We start from the raw sequence: 16,450 nt of genomic DNA, 5'->3' as shown, positions 1-16,450 counted from the left end.
GCTTGTATGTGTCTATAAAACACGTATTTATGTAAACATATATTCAGGTAGGTATATGTATCTATTTAAAGCTTGCCTCTTCTTCAGTCAACATTGGTTTAGGGTAAAAGAAGAGAAAATAAAATGCTGTTTGGCTCCAAGGAATGACAAAAAATGGGCCTTTTCTAGATGTGGCAGGAGCCCAACAGTTAAGTCCCCCCTTAGCTTACATGTCCAGTTCAGTCCTGGTGCAGGAGGTCCTGAGTCCAAACCCTGCTGTACAGCAATATGTATACGGAAGCAGTTCAAATTCTCTGCAAGCACTAAAATTCCCAGCTTTTTGCGTGTGTGTTTGTTTCCAAACTGCCCATCACGTGACCTTTACAGATTCCTAAATTTTTGCACTTTTCATCAGTTGTTTATACCATTAACAGTACGATAGTGGAAACGTGTCTATTTTAGGCTTTCAATAAACAATTGCATGTTGAAGAACAGTTTTGCCAGCAAAATTTCTGTCCATCTAATGACTTGGTTATTCGATGTAGGGAAAGATATGCAAATTCCAAATAACTGACCGCATATCTCATGAATTGCTTAGTTGTTCTGCACACAAAAATGGCCACAGTGAGGTGGTCTTTCCAAACGGTTTTTGATGGGGGTTATTCAAATGTGTTCCTCTGAACTCTCAACATGCAGAATTCAGTTGGTCAACAAAAATCATATGATATCGTTTCTGTTCTTATTTGGGTGACCTTACTTCTATAAATAGGGACAGGACAGGAAGATATCACCAGGGATCAAGTTCCTGTTTAGGGCTGGGGGTTGGGTAGGTTCCTTCTCTGCAGTTTGATAAGGAAAAAAAAAAAAAAACCAAAAAACCCAACAAACCTGGGTGTTTTTGCAAGACAGAAATGACTCTAACATAAGTGTATGGCAGAAGAATTACTTTTCCTTCCCTGTCAGTTTTGGCTCAATCCTTCAAGCATTACCTTTGCTTATCCTTCTGTTACTACACTTCTACGTGTGGTGGTGGACATGAAGTCCTCTTCACGTTTAACTGAGTGACTCTAATTGCAGCCACATCCTCCATAAAATGCGAGTTCATTGCTATATGCTGAGCTCCCCTCAGGAACACGCCGTTCGGTACAACATCCCCAATTTAGGTCAGCGGATGCTATAAGCAGATCGCAGCTATGTAAGGACCCAGGTCTTGCCTGAAATACAGGAACTTGCCGAGGAGTACAGGGAACTGCCTGACTGCACAGTGGCTACGGAGACTGCAAGATTTCAAACTGTGCTATATCCTGTAGGTCACATAAATATTTATAGAAGGTGCCTGACAGCATGATAGAGGCTTGGTAGTTCTCTTCCTCCTCCTTGCCTGCTTCTTCCCAGCTATTGAACACCAAGCTCTGGTAATAGGAAAGAGAGAGAAATGAAAAACGCCATCAGAAATAAGTTTGGGAAAATGTGCTGCTATGTACTTCTAGTTTCCATAATTTAAAAATGTTCATTTTTTTTTTTTTTCAGAGGACAGTCCAGTTGGCAAACTGCAGTCCGGCCACATGATGATGATGATTATTTTTAAGTGCAAAGAGTGAGGGCCTGGGTGTGTGTGTCTGTTTTATGTGTTTATTTTTTAAAGTTATGTAAGGTTTTGAAGGCGGATTTTTTTTTTTTTCCCCTTTTTTAGCACATGTGCACTAAGTCATTCCCCTAATCCTCTGCTTAGCCGGCTTGTTAAAGCAAAAGAAAAGGGAAGTACAGACTCATAAAAAGTGTCCCGGATAAAGGCAGGAATTTAGCAGCCATTTAACATTTTTTAAAGAGATACACAGTTTAAAAAGGAAACAGGATATTATTTTCTTTAGAACAATAAAAGTACAGTTTTTTATGAGGCATGGGCTTAGATGTCCACGTCCTGAGCTTGCAGTTGCAGCTGTTCCACCAGGTCTCTGCGTGATGGAGGAGGAACAAGGTGCAGGTATTTTGGTTGATTCACATTGCTCACACCCCATCAAAATTCCTCCGTCCTTTTATTCTCCCCTTCAGCTTCGGGTGGAAAAACTTGTCATTCGTTTTGCTTACAGTTATGATATTGTTTTTTCTTTTTAGTTTTTGTTTTGAATTATATTTCTTGTCTGGCTTCCTAGTTCCATTTCCTTAAGCCTTCTCCTTATGTGTGAATCTATGTCCTGCTGCTCAAACAAAGAGCAGTGGTCCCTGAAAATAACAAGAGTCTTGAAGCTGGATATTTACAAAAATGATGTCTCTCAATTCCCTAATAAAACCGTAAGAGTTGGCAGCACCTCAGCTGATTCAGAAAGGTTCAAAATTTTGATGCAGAGCAATCACTGGAAGATGGTGATAGGGTTAAGGAAGACGGGTAACAACTGCTGCTGTTAAAGGGTTTGCAGAACTCTAAGTATTAGAAAAACAGTCAAATATAGATAATACAAATAAATTCAAATAAAAGGTGGTTATAACCGGAGCACATTCAGCAGAGGCTTGTCCCCTTCAAATGCCTAATTTTAATACAAGCCAGAATGCTGCAGAATGACCAAGATTTCATTATTCAAATAGCGCAGTGCAGGAGAGCAGGAGCTTTCATCCCAACGCTATTAATACATTTTTAGCTAACCAGGAAGACAATGTCTTTGCAAGAAGCCAAGCTGGAGGTTTAAGTATGCTCAAATGTACCATCTGGAGTTTCAGCGATAGCCAGGAAAGGAAGCAGTTGTCGTGCTGATTGGAAATAAATAAGTTCCCGTGCAGCGTTCAAGACAAACATGATGCTTTCTCCTTTCCAATTGCTTTTCTTCCTAGATAAAATGAACTGGAATGGAACAGAGATTTGCTGTATCGCTGTTTTCTCTATCAAGGTCCTCTTATCACTAGGGCCTCTCCTCCCATCACCGGTGGGTTTTAGGCGGAGTGTGGACCTGTCACACGGCTTGCCAGAGTGGGAAGCCAACTCGTGGCGCCCGATGAGCGCAGCTCGACACGTGAATCGCAGTTGTCTCGCTGCCACTCCGTGAGCACCTGCCTCTCCATCTGTCACCTCGCCTCTCGCTCCGGGTGGCACAGCTCGACTCTGGTGACCGCTGTTTCACCGAGTGCCCAGCACGGCTCCAGCTGGAGCACCACAACCTGCTGCCAAAAAACCTTTAGCAACGGCCACAGGGATGGAGCACATCCCAAATGCCCTGATTTGGAGAGGGCAAGGTGGGAGGTGGAGAGACAGCGAGCGACCTGATGTCACACAGGTCATGGAAGAGGGGATGGGTTGGCTACGGATGCTCTGACGTGCCGTGCTCTGCCTGGCTTGGGGCTCCCTGGACAGACATGCACTTGCTTTTCTGCCCTAGTTCCTAAAGGCAGCCCCATTTTACTCCTTTGTACGTAGAATTTTTGAGTATCATGTAGATCTTTAGGAAGAAGAAGAAGAAAAAAGCCACAACTAGCACTTTAAAGTGCCGGTGTTAACATTTTCCAGCTTCTTGGGGTTTCAAAACAGGAAGTTTGGGGGCGGTGTAGTTGCACAATTTGCCAGAAAGCTGCTGTTCTGTGAAGTCGGTGACATTGGGCTCTACCCGGAACTTGAGCCCTGCAGGCCACCAAGGCCCTCATTTTCTGGGACTAATTTTCAGTGTGATGTGAGGACGTGTTGATGTGCTGCTCCTATTAGTAGGAGCCTTGTGGTTTTAGCTCCTCTTGACTGCCAGTGGAGAGTTGACTTGTTCTCCAGAGCCAGAGTAAACTGCAGAGCTAAAGGGAAGTCTTCCCGGCCTGACAGAGAGGAAGCAGGTAGAGATAACATAGACCAACATAGTCAACATGATATAGCTAAAGACTGAAAACAAAGCATTGAGCTACTCTGTTTGGGTCTTGTGATGAAACTTGTGATGCAAACTTCCTTCTAGGTTAAGAGGCCAGGTCTTTGCATCATGCACATCCTCAGAGGGAGAGTTTGAATGTTTGTCTGAACTTGCTCTGACATGACAGCAATGAGATTTTGATTAACCGTTCACTTATCTGCAAACAACATGCACCCCCAAAGTCTTGTTCAAAGAGAGTGAAGTATCAAGTTGGGGCCTGCATAGCCAAATCAGTTCAGTGTTTCAATCCCTGTCCTTCTAGTAGAGGGAAGGGAATATATCACAATTGAATCCCACTGCGGGCTCCACAGTAAAGCTTCATGGGCCCATCTGGGATTTAATATTAAAGTTGGTCAACGCATGAGATGGAATAACTTCCTACCAAGTGGAAAGACAATGGTTAATATCAAAGCAATGATATTTTGTGGTCAGTCTGAATATCTGTTTGCCAGAGATGGAAGAGTTAAGACACCATCTCCTGGGCTGGACTCGGCAAGCTCAATTTGGTACTCTTTGCACTAGTCATTTTTTGCATTTGGAAAAGCCTAGCTGTGTTCATTCTGAGACCTGTTTTTCTTCTCAAGTAGTTATTTTCTCTTCTTTGTGGGCAATGCTGTCTATCATGAGGAATCTTACACGTTGTATGTACTAATGGACTCACAACTTTGCTGAAAAGGCAAACCCCAGAGACAGAAAATGGGAAGTAGATGCCTAGCGAGAAGCTAACCACAATCTCACACCTAAAATAGACTCACGCAAAGCAACAAGAAGGAAGTCTAAGAAATTAAGGAAGGTGGAAGGAAGAAGGGTGGGGTGCTGAGATAGTTGGGTGAAAGGCAAAAGGGGATACTCAAAATAGACTCCTGCTCTAGACAGCTCTGTTCAGGAAATTTTTTAAGCCTTGCCATTTTCAATAACACAAATATTTGAAATAAGTATTCCTCGCTTACTGTTTCTTGCCATCTAGATAGGACCATGTTATGTCAATGTTCGTATGGGAGACCTGGGCAAGAACCTCAAAGTGCTGTAGGAAATGGGGGAAAAGAGGGTTGATGCAGCAGATGATGAGGCACACTTGCCACTGACTCAAGGCTAAAACACCCCCCCGAGTAGTCTTGGGGTTGGCAGTGCCACGGTACTAGAAGCTCCAACTTGGGGTGAGAAATCACACACAGGTCTCAGCCTCTTGCCTCAGAGATTCTGAACTGTGTGGTTAAACCCGTAAGCTAAAGCTAATGTCAAAGTTTCCATTAGGGGAAAAAAAAAAAAAAAAAAAAAAAAAAGTTAGTTCACAAGCTCTGGTCTGAATTTCAATTTGGGTAACTGTATTTGGTTGTTTTCAGATCGCTTCGTAGCCCTCAGCTGATATATAAATCTTTATTAGTTGTGGTGAGCTCTCCGAAGTAATCCTGCAGGCCAGGACGTCAGGAAAACTGCAGCAACTGAAGCTGCAACAAAAACTTTGGCGGAGATTTTAAAGTTAGCTCAGCTTTGGCCTGCTGCTTCTACTTCTTGTTGTCAGAGCAGGAAATTCAGTCAAATGTCGATGCTTTTGAGAGTCCTGTACACTGAAATAAGGGGGGGATACCCAAATCTGAAGGAAGTATTGCTGCATTCGTATCTGTCCTTTACCAGTCTCAAGTGGCAGAAGCCATAAAAATGCACAGTACAATTATTTTGCTATTATATCATTAATAACGATGAGAAGTCATAAACTCTTGGCCAGAGTTTAAACTCTAATACCAGATTATATCTTGAAAATGCCCTTGTAGCGTCCAGTTAAGTAATCCAGAATTTGTACATGAGGTCTAGCCAAGACTCTCCAAAAGGTTTAAATACCAGCTATGGGAAGGGTTAAAAAAAGCCACATTAAAAATATATATGTTTGAAGTCTAAAAGGGAACAGGAAATGAAGAATTGTGATAAACTGAGAAACAATGAGATAAATAAGGATCTAAGAATGTAATGAGAAAACTTAACCACAGTCTGGGAATATTTCCCTGCGTACTTTCCTGCTAATTTCTTATGGCCTGACAGCTCTAACTGTACAGTCTTCATTCCTGTATCTGATCATATTCTTGCGGAATATGTAAGTGAATTACAAAAAAAAAAAAACAACCAAACCTGGAAGACCTTAATGAGACCTGGATTTAGTAATTATCCCTGCACCAAAGAGTACTTGTGCATATATTTAACTTCAAGCATGTCCTTACAGACTTCAGTGAGGCATAAGCACACGCCAACTGCTCTCCTGCAAAGCATGTGCTGAAAGGTTATTGCGGATCAGGGCTTCGGGTCTCTTCTAACAGAGTTTCCAAGGATTTTAAAACAAGTGTTTGCCATGAGAAAAGTCACTTTTTTTTTTTTTTTTTCTGTTCGCTGAAAACCTGGGGAGATGATGCTAGCACGTAACAGATGGATGTGTATTTGCTGGATCGGGACTGTACTTCACACCCTCACCCCCTCACAGACAAACCCCCGAGCAGCGTATCTGACCCAAGGTCTGCCCCAGCCTCCAGCACAGCCCGTCACCCGCACAGCCCCGCTCTGTCCCCTTGCCACGGGATTCTCCTTGACCCAGTTCAGAGCCTTCAATTATGCTTCCAAATCTAGCGGGTGTCGTGATGCACTGGTTACGCTAGTGCTTAGTTCTCATGTTTGGGGAGGAATAACTTCACCTTTCTGTGCTCCGAGATGTCTGTTTAACATCGTAAAATGCTCTCTGCAGTATCAGCACTCTCCAGTGCCTGGCTCAGAGGGGCTGAGACCTCACTAGGGCACCACCACAGTACAGACCATGAAACATCAGCTCAGCAGGTCTCCCCCCTAATCACCTCAGTCTCTTCTGAGCCATCTGAGTAAAGCAAGAAGCATTAGGTCTTAAAAACTGCTCAGCACATGGTCTCATCCGACCGCAAGGGATGGGAATTCCCAGGGGCTAAGCTGGAACCTGCAAACTTTACAGCACCGACTCCTGTTCTGTGGTTTGCTCATCAAGAATCAATGTGAAGCACGTCCCATGGTCTAGTTATATCTCCCTCCTCCTCCTCTTCTCAGCATTATCATTTAATTTCTGACACCTAAGAAGTCAGGTACTGGGAAGAGTGGACTGGGAATGGGTAAGGAGATAGTCTTTGCTCCTCCTGCTCGAAGAAAGTGCATTGTGTATGTGTATGAGGACTGAGATGTAACCTCACCTGTCCTCTGCCTCCTCTATTCATACGCTTGGCCAACATGACTACTGATGTTTTCTGATTGCTCGGGTACCTAAATGGTGGGAGATTGGGGGCTCCCCTTTAGTTAAAGAGTTTTGACCATAATGATTCTCAGACGGGATGTGTTGTCTGAGTACGAAGTGTTTTTTCTCATGATTTTTCCTTTGCCAGCCACCAAAGACTGCTAGCACTTTGCCGTAGCACTTCACCAGAAGCATCTCCTGTGTGGAGGCACACCTCATCCCATTGCCAGGGTTGTGTAGGAGGCCAAGTCTTGGATGCTTGCCTTGAAGACCCTGTTATCTAGATTGATCTTTTCAGGCAGGTATTGTTAGACAGACAGACACACATACACACGAGCATCACCTCATCTCCACAGCGTAGCTCTCCCCCGCGCTGGAGTATAAGAACTGATGTGGGGGTGTATTTCTAAAATTACTCACGATGCAAATCTTACAACTGATCCCCATCTTATCTATTTTGTGTGTGTATCTGATATTTTGAAAGCATACGAAGTAGTGCAATTTTTTTTTTCTTAAATGCAGAAGGTGGCAATTTAGACTAGATATTAGGAAGGATTTCTGTGCAGAAGGGGCTGTTGGGCGTTGGAATGGGCTGCCCAGGGCAGGGGGGAGTCCCCATCCCTGGAGGGGTTGAAGAGTCGGGCTGAGCCAGCGCTGAGGGATCTGGGGGAGTTGGGAACGGTCAGGGTGAGGGTCATGGTTGGACTGGAGGAGCTTCAAGGGCTTTTCCAACCTCAACGATTCTGTGATTCTGTGAATATTGGAGCCTTTCTTTCCATCCTGCTGATGGGGCAGCCTGTCCTGTGCTGTATGTCATTGATCCACTTCAGCTCTTGCTAGCCAGGCAGCTGTCACTAACAGCAGCATCAGCAAGCATGGCACGTCAGTCGTGGTACCCAGGAAGAGCACCTTGCACCACTGGTACTGCCAAATAATAGCTGCGCTTGCAGCAAGACCCTCTCTCTGCCCTGTCAGAGTGGGCTCTTGGGAGAGGAAATAAGACAGAGCTATAAATTAAATGAATGACAGGTGCTTAGTGTAGATAAGGATCAGTTATAAAACCCCTCTGGTTTTTAAAGAGTAATTTGTTATGCAGGCTCCTGTGATTATGGTAGAGCATCTGTACGGACACGAGCTTCCTTCTTGGTAAATATTTAAGAGCCGCCTTGTTGAAAAGTAGGCAAGAAAGGAGAATGCTAGATATCAGTTTAGAATAATTCTTTGCAGTAAATTTCAGAGGCTAATAGCAAGGCATGTATGATAAATCATGTGTGTAAGTGTGCTGCAAGAGGTGGGAGATCCCTTCTGGAGTCCAGAATCCTATTATTCCAAGAGACAAATTCATTTCATTGGGTTTCACAGGAAAAGAAAGCTGCAGCCCTGCTTTTATCCCATCATTGCCTTCTGAAAGCAAACGTGTTCAGGGTGTCAGTGCCCGTTTGAGCTGCTGCCCTACCAACTGCAGCCCAAGTCAGCTGCAGGCTTGCCATCACCCAGCTGGGAGCCAGGCTTAGAGAGCCTCAGATTAAGGCAAAAAAGAGAAAATACAGTTTTAAATTGAGAGAGTTGAAAAAACGGAACCCACTTCTCAAAAATATTGAAAAGACAGACATTGTGAGTTCTTGCATTTTCTCCTAAGTTTTAAAATTTGAGGGTGTCCTGGGAATATGTTTCAAGGTTCTCTCTGTAGTTAGGCCTTTCTTTAGGCTGGTTCTCAACGGAGCTGAGGCTTACAGGACTGTGTTGCATCCATGTGTGTGTCTGCAAGTCTCTTCAACTTCCTACAATAACTTCTGAACCTACTAGTAGATTTAAACCCAGCATGACAGAGGCGTAGAGCTATCAGGGATGTTTCATGTCTTGCAGCTTCTGTAAAAATAGATTCTTGGATAGCCAGAAGTAACCCTAGGAGTGCACCAGCTGGAAAAGATTGTGAGGTGAGCTTACTTGTTAGTAGACATCAGAGGATCCTCACAGAAGCAAGCCCTAAGAAATGCTGCAGTCATAAGAAAAGCATCAACTATCAGAAAGACACGTGCACAAAATGAGGCTTTGTGAGTTCTGGCATTCCCGGGGCTGGTTGTTCAAAGACAGTGAAGGTTCAAAGGCAGCTACCGCACGCTCTACACATTTTTCTGCCGTAGATTCATCAGGGTAGGCAGAGCTTTTGTGCAGACAGTGAAAGCCCGAGTAAGATCAGAGCTGTACAAGGGTTCAGATCCGAAAGTGCCTAAACTACACCAACACAAGCGCTTTTATACTGCCGCAGTTGCAGATATATTGGGAACGTTTTGCCGAAATTACTACCCTGGGAAAGCCAAAAGAGCAGAATATGTGTTTCAACATATCTGTCTGGGGGGATCCCACAACTACAGGAGCTAAAGCTTCAAAAAAGTCAATATTGGGGACTAAGGGCCTCCCAGCCGCTGATCTGCAGGCTCCTCTGCGCCCAGTGCTGGTGGCTGCTGCTTCACCTGCGTACGGGCACGCGAGATAACGTAACCTTTCCTCGGTCCTTCCCTGTCCTCTCAACAGACCTGCTTCTGCTAGCCTCCCGCTGCTCCTACCTCCCTCAGCAATTTCACAAAACACCCTCGGGAAGCACAAATTCCATGAAATGTGAATTAGCGTGTGCTTGCAGGGCTCCTCTATGTCCCCCCGCGTCCCTTTCACCTGTGGCAATGGCATGATGTCAGGCTGCAGCTGAAAACGGACCCTTCTGGGTGAGTTCCCCTTTGCCCTTCTGCAGTTTTAACATTTAATGCTTTATCTCTGCAAAGCACGTTGGCAGACACATTCCTATATAGGGTGCAAAGAAAGGGCATGGAGTGAGGCTGAAGTGTGAGTATCAGGGCAAATCCTGCTGGTAGGAGACAGACCTCAGCTCCACGATCTGCTGCTCACCATTTACTCTTCCCTGCCTTAAGGTTTTGGGATGTTTACTGATGCTAAACCCAGTTCTGCATGGATTCCTCTGTGGATAGACTAAACTGCATAGAAATTACTCCATCCTGCAAGACAGATAAACATGCAGTGTGCTAAACTGCATCGAGACCACGAGGCTTTCAGAAGAGCTCAGCATTAGCCTAATTTTGCTCCCAGTGGTATTGCGTGAGGCAGAATTAGGCTAGAGCTGAGCTTCTGAAAGCTGTACCCTATCTTCCTCTTGCTGTAAGTTGTCTAAAAATAAGGAGTCCAATTAAATCAACAGCAGCACAAAGTATGAGGGAATGTATAATTAATTAAAAAAATCAAAGTCTGTCTTACAGCACTGATCAGCATTTAGCAATCCTGTCACCAGCTCTTACTTTTTTCATTCTTCCTTTTTAATCAGTGATTATTGTTGTATCTCCTTACATTACGATCACATATTCTGGTAGTTTTTCAATGTGACTCCATTCCCTGGGAGCAGTAAACCTCGTCGCAAGAGGAAAATGCGAAACTCCATTGAAAGAGGAAGGGAAAAATCTGTCACCAGCTCCAGCCTTGGTCCTAGCACTGAACCGGAGCCCTGATATCGGTGAAGGATAAAAATTTGCTCACTGTGATAGTGAGGGTCTTCATTTGCCACACAGCCCTGATGAGAAACTAAACCCCGAGAGATAAAAAAATTGCAGATCCAAAGTCATCTCCCCTGTAGCTTTGTGGGAAGAGGAGTAAAGGGAGATGTACTAGCTCAGAGCTATTGCTTTCCCTTTTGCTATCGTTTTCTTTCTAGCACACCCCACCTCCCACCACCCACCCTGCAAAAAAATGCGTTTTTTTGGTTTACCAAGAGAGGTAAGGTGGCCACCTGTGAGCAGAGGGCTTTGTCACCTCCCAAACAAGTGTTTCACGCTCCTACTCTTGCAGTGCAGTGTGAAGGGAGCTGGAGAGGATGTGGTCTTCTCAGTTCTCCTGGCAGGAAACCCCAGAAACTCTGCTGGATTCACAGTAAATCTGGAGTGAGTCCATCTGGGTTGCTGGGAGCAGAATCTGGCTTATATTTTGAGTGCCAGCTGTTAGTGGGAAACAGTAAGACAACATGGAAATAGAATCCACATCATCCCATTCTGGTGGTTCTTCGCTGGTCTATGCTTAGATTTCGCCACCTTTCCTTTGTCCGACTGAATTTCAAGTTGAATTTCTTTGTGGCAGTAAACGTGCACAGTTAAAAAGGCTCATGATATGAGCCCTAAGGATGGACTTTTGCCTCAAGGAAATGACGAGGGGGATTTGCTCTATTAAACCAACCGGGGTGGCATCAATTGCTCACTTTGTGGGGAGTTTCAATGGAGTGAACGCATCTTGTGGTGGTGGCATCCTTCCTTTTAGATAGCTATTTATACTGTAGATACCTGCACCTAGACTTGTCTTTACAGTCAGCGGGGGCCCTTGTAGGGCACGTTTACTTTTGGAAGGGTCGGCATTTAAAATAGGTCAGATGATTCATGCTCTAGAAGTGCCTGTTTCTCCCCATTGCCTGGAAGAAGAGTCAGATGACTAGTCCAGACACGGGCATCACCTACTGACATCTAAGGTTATGCAAAAGTGCGACTGCCTTCTGTTTTTCTGTGCTTATTCTGTGTCTCTTGGTGCACTCTGTCCTCTTCTCCTGTATGTTTAGATCATAAACTCCCCCTGGCACTGTAAACTCCTGTAATGCGTGACGTCAGCGTGATGGTATCTTTAGATCTTTCAGCAGTATCATCACAAAAATAACAGTACAATACTTTCCAGTTAGTACATACAGACCAAAAAAAAAAACCCAAAAACAACCCAGTTGTGAGAGACAAACTACTCATAGTGTGGTCTCTCTGCTATCAAAAGAGCTGAGGGGGAAGATCTTTTACCTTAAGCCGTGCAAGCAGCTTTTACGTATGACTCACAGTTTCTTTATCCTCAATTAAATACCCCTTGTATAAGAAGCCTGATAGAAATTATTAATAAAAGATCACCCAACTCTAGTTTCAGTGAAGCTTAGTAGAAAGTTATATGCCTGCTGCAGATTGGACTAAAAGTTTTTCTTGCAGAGATCTCTGCGATTTCAAAGTGACGGCTTGAGGACTTGGATTTGTTTGCCCAGGGCTATATTATAGTGGTGTGTCTGTTAAACAGAAGGGATTCTTTTCATTTCAGTTTGAAATATAATTTCAGATCGTTTCCGCACTGTTGATTTGCAATGTCCTTTTTGGATATCCAGTCACGTATGAAGGAAGAGTTCAGTGCTGCAAACCCAGCTGCCCTGCATGCAAGACTTGTCTATTTTGCTTAGTGTCTTCCTGAAGGATCATCCCCTCAGATGAGACCTTCAAATAGATTCAGGATTCCAGGATACAGCCCTTGCTGCCGAGAGACTTAAAAATAAAGATCTCTACCAGTTTTTTATATGTAGGGAAGAGTCACTTCTACTCCTCGGCTGCCTTTGCTGACTGGGCGCTCGTTTCCAGCTATAGGCTGCTGAGCTGAACTACACATCTGAAGTTATTTTTGAAACGCATTATTGCCCTGAAGTTGCATCTCTCCCTTTTTGATGCATAATTTAGATTTTAGTCTCTTATAAATTACACGCCTAAGGAACTGCTGATGCTTCTGGGAAAAAAAAAAACAAAAAAACCAACAATAATAAAACTGTACAAAGTATTCTTTGTGGAGACTGTTCTGGATATAAACACATTTATACTTCTCTGAGTTTTCCCTATTTTTGTCTCTGGGATGTTTACATGAATACAGAACCTGTATTCTTTGGTACTTCACCGATACCAGTGAGATCTCATGAATGCCTGCTGCACATCATCCATGTCATGAAATCACAGTTCTCTGTGGTACCTGGATGGATGGATGGACGGATGGACAGATGGACGGATGGACAGATGGATGGATGGATGGACGGATGGACAGATGGACGGATGGATGGACGGATGGATGGATGGATGGACAGACTACGGGTGAAAGAGAAATTAGAAGCAGTTTTTTTTCTAATGGAGGAGCTGCTTCACTGCAGAAAAGGAAGGCCAAGAAAAACTCATGGAGAAACATGACTATTTGGGGGGGAGCTTGAGCAGCCAGATCGAGTGCTGGATTTGGTTCTCTTTTGCTGGTTGATGTTGACAAATCTATTTTTTTTCTGTTTTTACACTGTGCCCAAAATAGAGGCAGCAAGGTCTCTAGCCACTGCTGCTATTCTTTAAGCTACCATAGATTTCTTCCAAAATCTGCTGGAGCCCACAGAAGAAAATCCCTGTGGCTTACAAAAGCCTTTGAGACATCTATAGAAATTGGTCTGACTCTTTCAGGATGGGCAAAAGGATTGTTTTATGTGTGTGCTTCAGTTCAGCATGGCTACACGGAGGGAGGGATCTGCTGCTCTGCCTTTGGTTTCAGCATCTGTAAGACGGAGGAAGGTTTTATAAGCTGTGGGCTGCACAAGGCAGCATGAATTTTGATTATTTGGGAAAAAAAAAATAGTTTTCAAATGTCGGTCATTGAGGTCAGGCATCTCAATAGGAACCTAAACAAAATTGCCTCGACTTTCAAATGTGTTGTTAAAATCTGTGGCTCTGAGGATCAGCAGGCACTCAGTATTTTTCTCATTTTTCTTTGCTTTTGGGTTGTTTTGCTTTATATGGATGTTGCTGCTTAACTTAACAAACCCAAGCCTGAATGTCTTTGGCTTTAATATTCCTAATTAAAGGTGTAAGCATTTTGGATAAGATCCCGCAGTATATGAAATGCCACTGCTCCCTACTGAACTTGGCTTAAAATTAGTAATACCAAGTCCAAAGTTAATTAAAATCACAGAAAATAAACCTTCTGCTGAAAAACAACTAGAAGGACTGAAGATTTAGGATGGCTCTACATTGTACCTGACAGCTAATTGTAACTGAGTTCATCTGTGCTGCTCCTGGGTTTAAAAAAAAAAATATATATATATTTTAAAAGTTGCCTGAAAGTATCTGTCGAAGTAAAATGGAGATACAGTGGGGGATGGAAAAAAAAGTCTAAAATGGGATATTTTTCTAAGTATTGGAGGCAATATCAGCAGGTTTTTAAGTATGTAATTGAAGTGACTCAAATGAAATTATGCACTTTAAAAAATCAGCAAAGTGTTGAGGGCATAATAACCTTTGAAGAATTCTAAAAGCCCTTTCATATTCGTATTATTAGAGTTCCTCAATCCTGTAATTTTCCTTTTTTTTTTTTTTTTTTTTTTTAATGGTACAGCTCCTAATACCAAGTGATTATTTCAGAACCAGTGAGTTTCATTAGAAAAAGCAAAGGCAATCCATATCCTTCCTGGCTGGGGAGAAAAGCTTAAGAAAACAACTTAAGTGTATCCTAAAACCTTAGAGACCATGACGAAGAATATTTCAAGTGTTCATGTTCTGGTTGTTAAGCCTCGCTGTCTCAAAGACAGTCTCATTAAGCTTCTGTCCTTAGCCATAAGCCCTAAGTTTTGCAGTCCTCTGTTGGAGTAGGTGCAAGATGGAGAGAAAAAGGGCTCAAACTCCAGTGCTTCCACCCCTCAAACTCTGTGGCACTTCCCCACAGGAATTAAAAATAGATGGCAGTTTATGGTGAGGATGTGGCTAATTTTCTGTCTCCCTCTGTCCCGTTAATAGGGAGATCTGCAAGAGCATTTTTTGGGGCAATCCACTATCACTTAAAAATCTACTCACCATATTAAAGTCCCCATCATTTTCCTCCTCTCTTCTCTCAAATCAAGGTGGCTTGAATTAATTCAGATATTACTCATACAGAAAAGGAAAACAAGCCTGTACTTGCTGAAAAAAACCCTTCCCTGTAAGCATTCTAAAATCCACTGTTGATTTTCTTTGTTGTTGTTGTTGTTTTTATTGCAGTATTTGACACTTGATCTTTGTGATACTTAGGAAGTGTTATATTAGATCAGATCAAAGGCCCACGCTGACCATTATTCTTTCCTGTTCCGTGGCCAGCAGCGAGTACTTAAAACTAGTATAAAAGCAGGCACACAGAAGTCATCTTCCTCTGCCCATACCTTTGCGCCTTCCCAGCATTCAGCAACTGGCAGTTTTAAGTATTTCTTGAGACATAAAGTGTAGCTGAATGCCTGTGATAGACGATCTCTGAACCCATGTTCCCCCTTCACAACACCCTTCCTCTGTGACTTCCATGCTGTCGTTATTTGTTGCGTGAAAAAGTTCTTCTTGAGCTTATGTGAAGCCTTTTCCCTCCTGAACCAGCTGTAGGACTCGGGCAGTTGCTTGTGGCCAAAGAAATGTGTAAAATGGTAACTGAGAGCATCAGTATAACACGTTACAGAGCTACGGATCAAGAATGGAGGACCTTTATTAAGACCAGAACACATGATCCTGGGTAAAAGCCAAATAAGTGGCAGCCTCACACCTTGCCCATTTCCATAAGGATTAAGCATTTTATGTCGCCTGAAAATCAATTTTTTTCCTGTCTGAGAACGACATGTTTGCAAACAGAACATGAATTTTCCATCGCTGTTGAAAAGAGCTGAAAACGTTCCGATTTCAAACTCGATTTATTTTTAGGGAGTGGGTTTTCTGATGAAAACAGAACATTCTGATAAACTCTTCTACTGAATATTTCAGCCTTTCCTTGCCTCCGTAACAGAAATCATGGTTTGGCAGCGGTTTCTGAAGGGTCACCCGGAGACAGGTTGATCTTGTTATCCTTCAGACTCTCTCTGCTGGAAGAAAGGTAACACCGCTGAACAAACTCCCTTCTGCCTCTGACCCAAAGATTGCAAACACCCTTCACAAAGGGGCTGGAATTTGCTTCAAAAGGAGTCAAACAATAACCTTTCAATGGATTCCATCACTTCCGTAATAAACAAAACATGATTCCCTTTCAAGCTTATCTGTGTGCCAAGTTCTGTGGTTACAGTACAATAGTTGTATTGTTCTTGTATGCTGCAGGCTAAAATGTATTTTGGTAACTGCTGCTCTTTATAACACAATTGTCTGATGACAGTTATTCTAGCAAACCATTAACTCCTTCAATCTGAGAGGACCTATTTCCAGCAGGCTGGAAAAGCCTCGAGAAGTTGATTTTCTGCGCTGAGCATTGAACAGATCAGAAAGTAACACAAACTCGGGACTCTCGCTGTTAGATAACATGTAAATTATGGTGACTCACAGTGGAAAATCGTAGATAAAAATTACACAAAGACTTATTTAACCACCATCTTATGATTTCTTCCCTGTATATGAATGTGTGAGATAGACTCATACATACTTCAGAATAATGCTACCATTTGTCCATCCCCACGCCCCGCAGCTGTCTTGGAAGATGTGAGATACAGAATAAAAAATGTACATGCATATTCATATTCACCTTACATTCCCCACTGAGGCATGAATGA

The 16,450-nt window shown here is 43.1% G+C and overlaps 1 protein-coding gene across 2 annotated transcripts in view; it reads right to left on the bottom strand.

Moving 5' to 3' along the window:
* Positions 1-16,450, bottom strand: part of UBASH3B (ubiquitin associated and SH3 domain containing B) — a 76,421-nt gene that overhangs the window by 32,911 nt on the left and 27,060 nt on the right. The window lies entirely within an intron of this gene.

This window comes from Athene noctua, chromosome 26 (assembly GCF_965140245.1).
Source record: "Athene noctua chromosome 26, bAthNoc1.hap1.1, whole genome shotgun sequence".
Lineage (NCBI taxonomy): Eukaryota > Metazoa > Chordata > Aves > Strigiformes > Strigidae > Athene > Athene noctua.
Note: the sequence above shows the minus strand (reverse complement) of the source record. Positions and strands in the feature narration are given on the sequence as shown.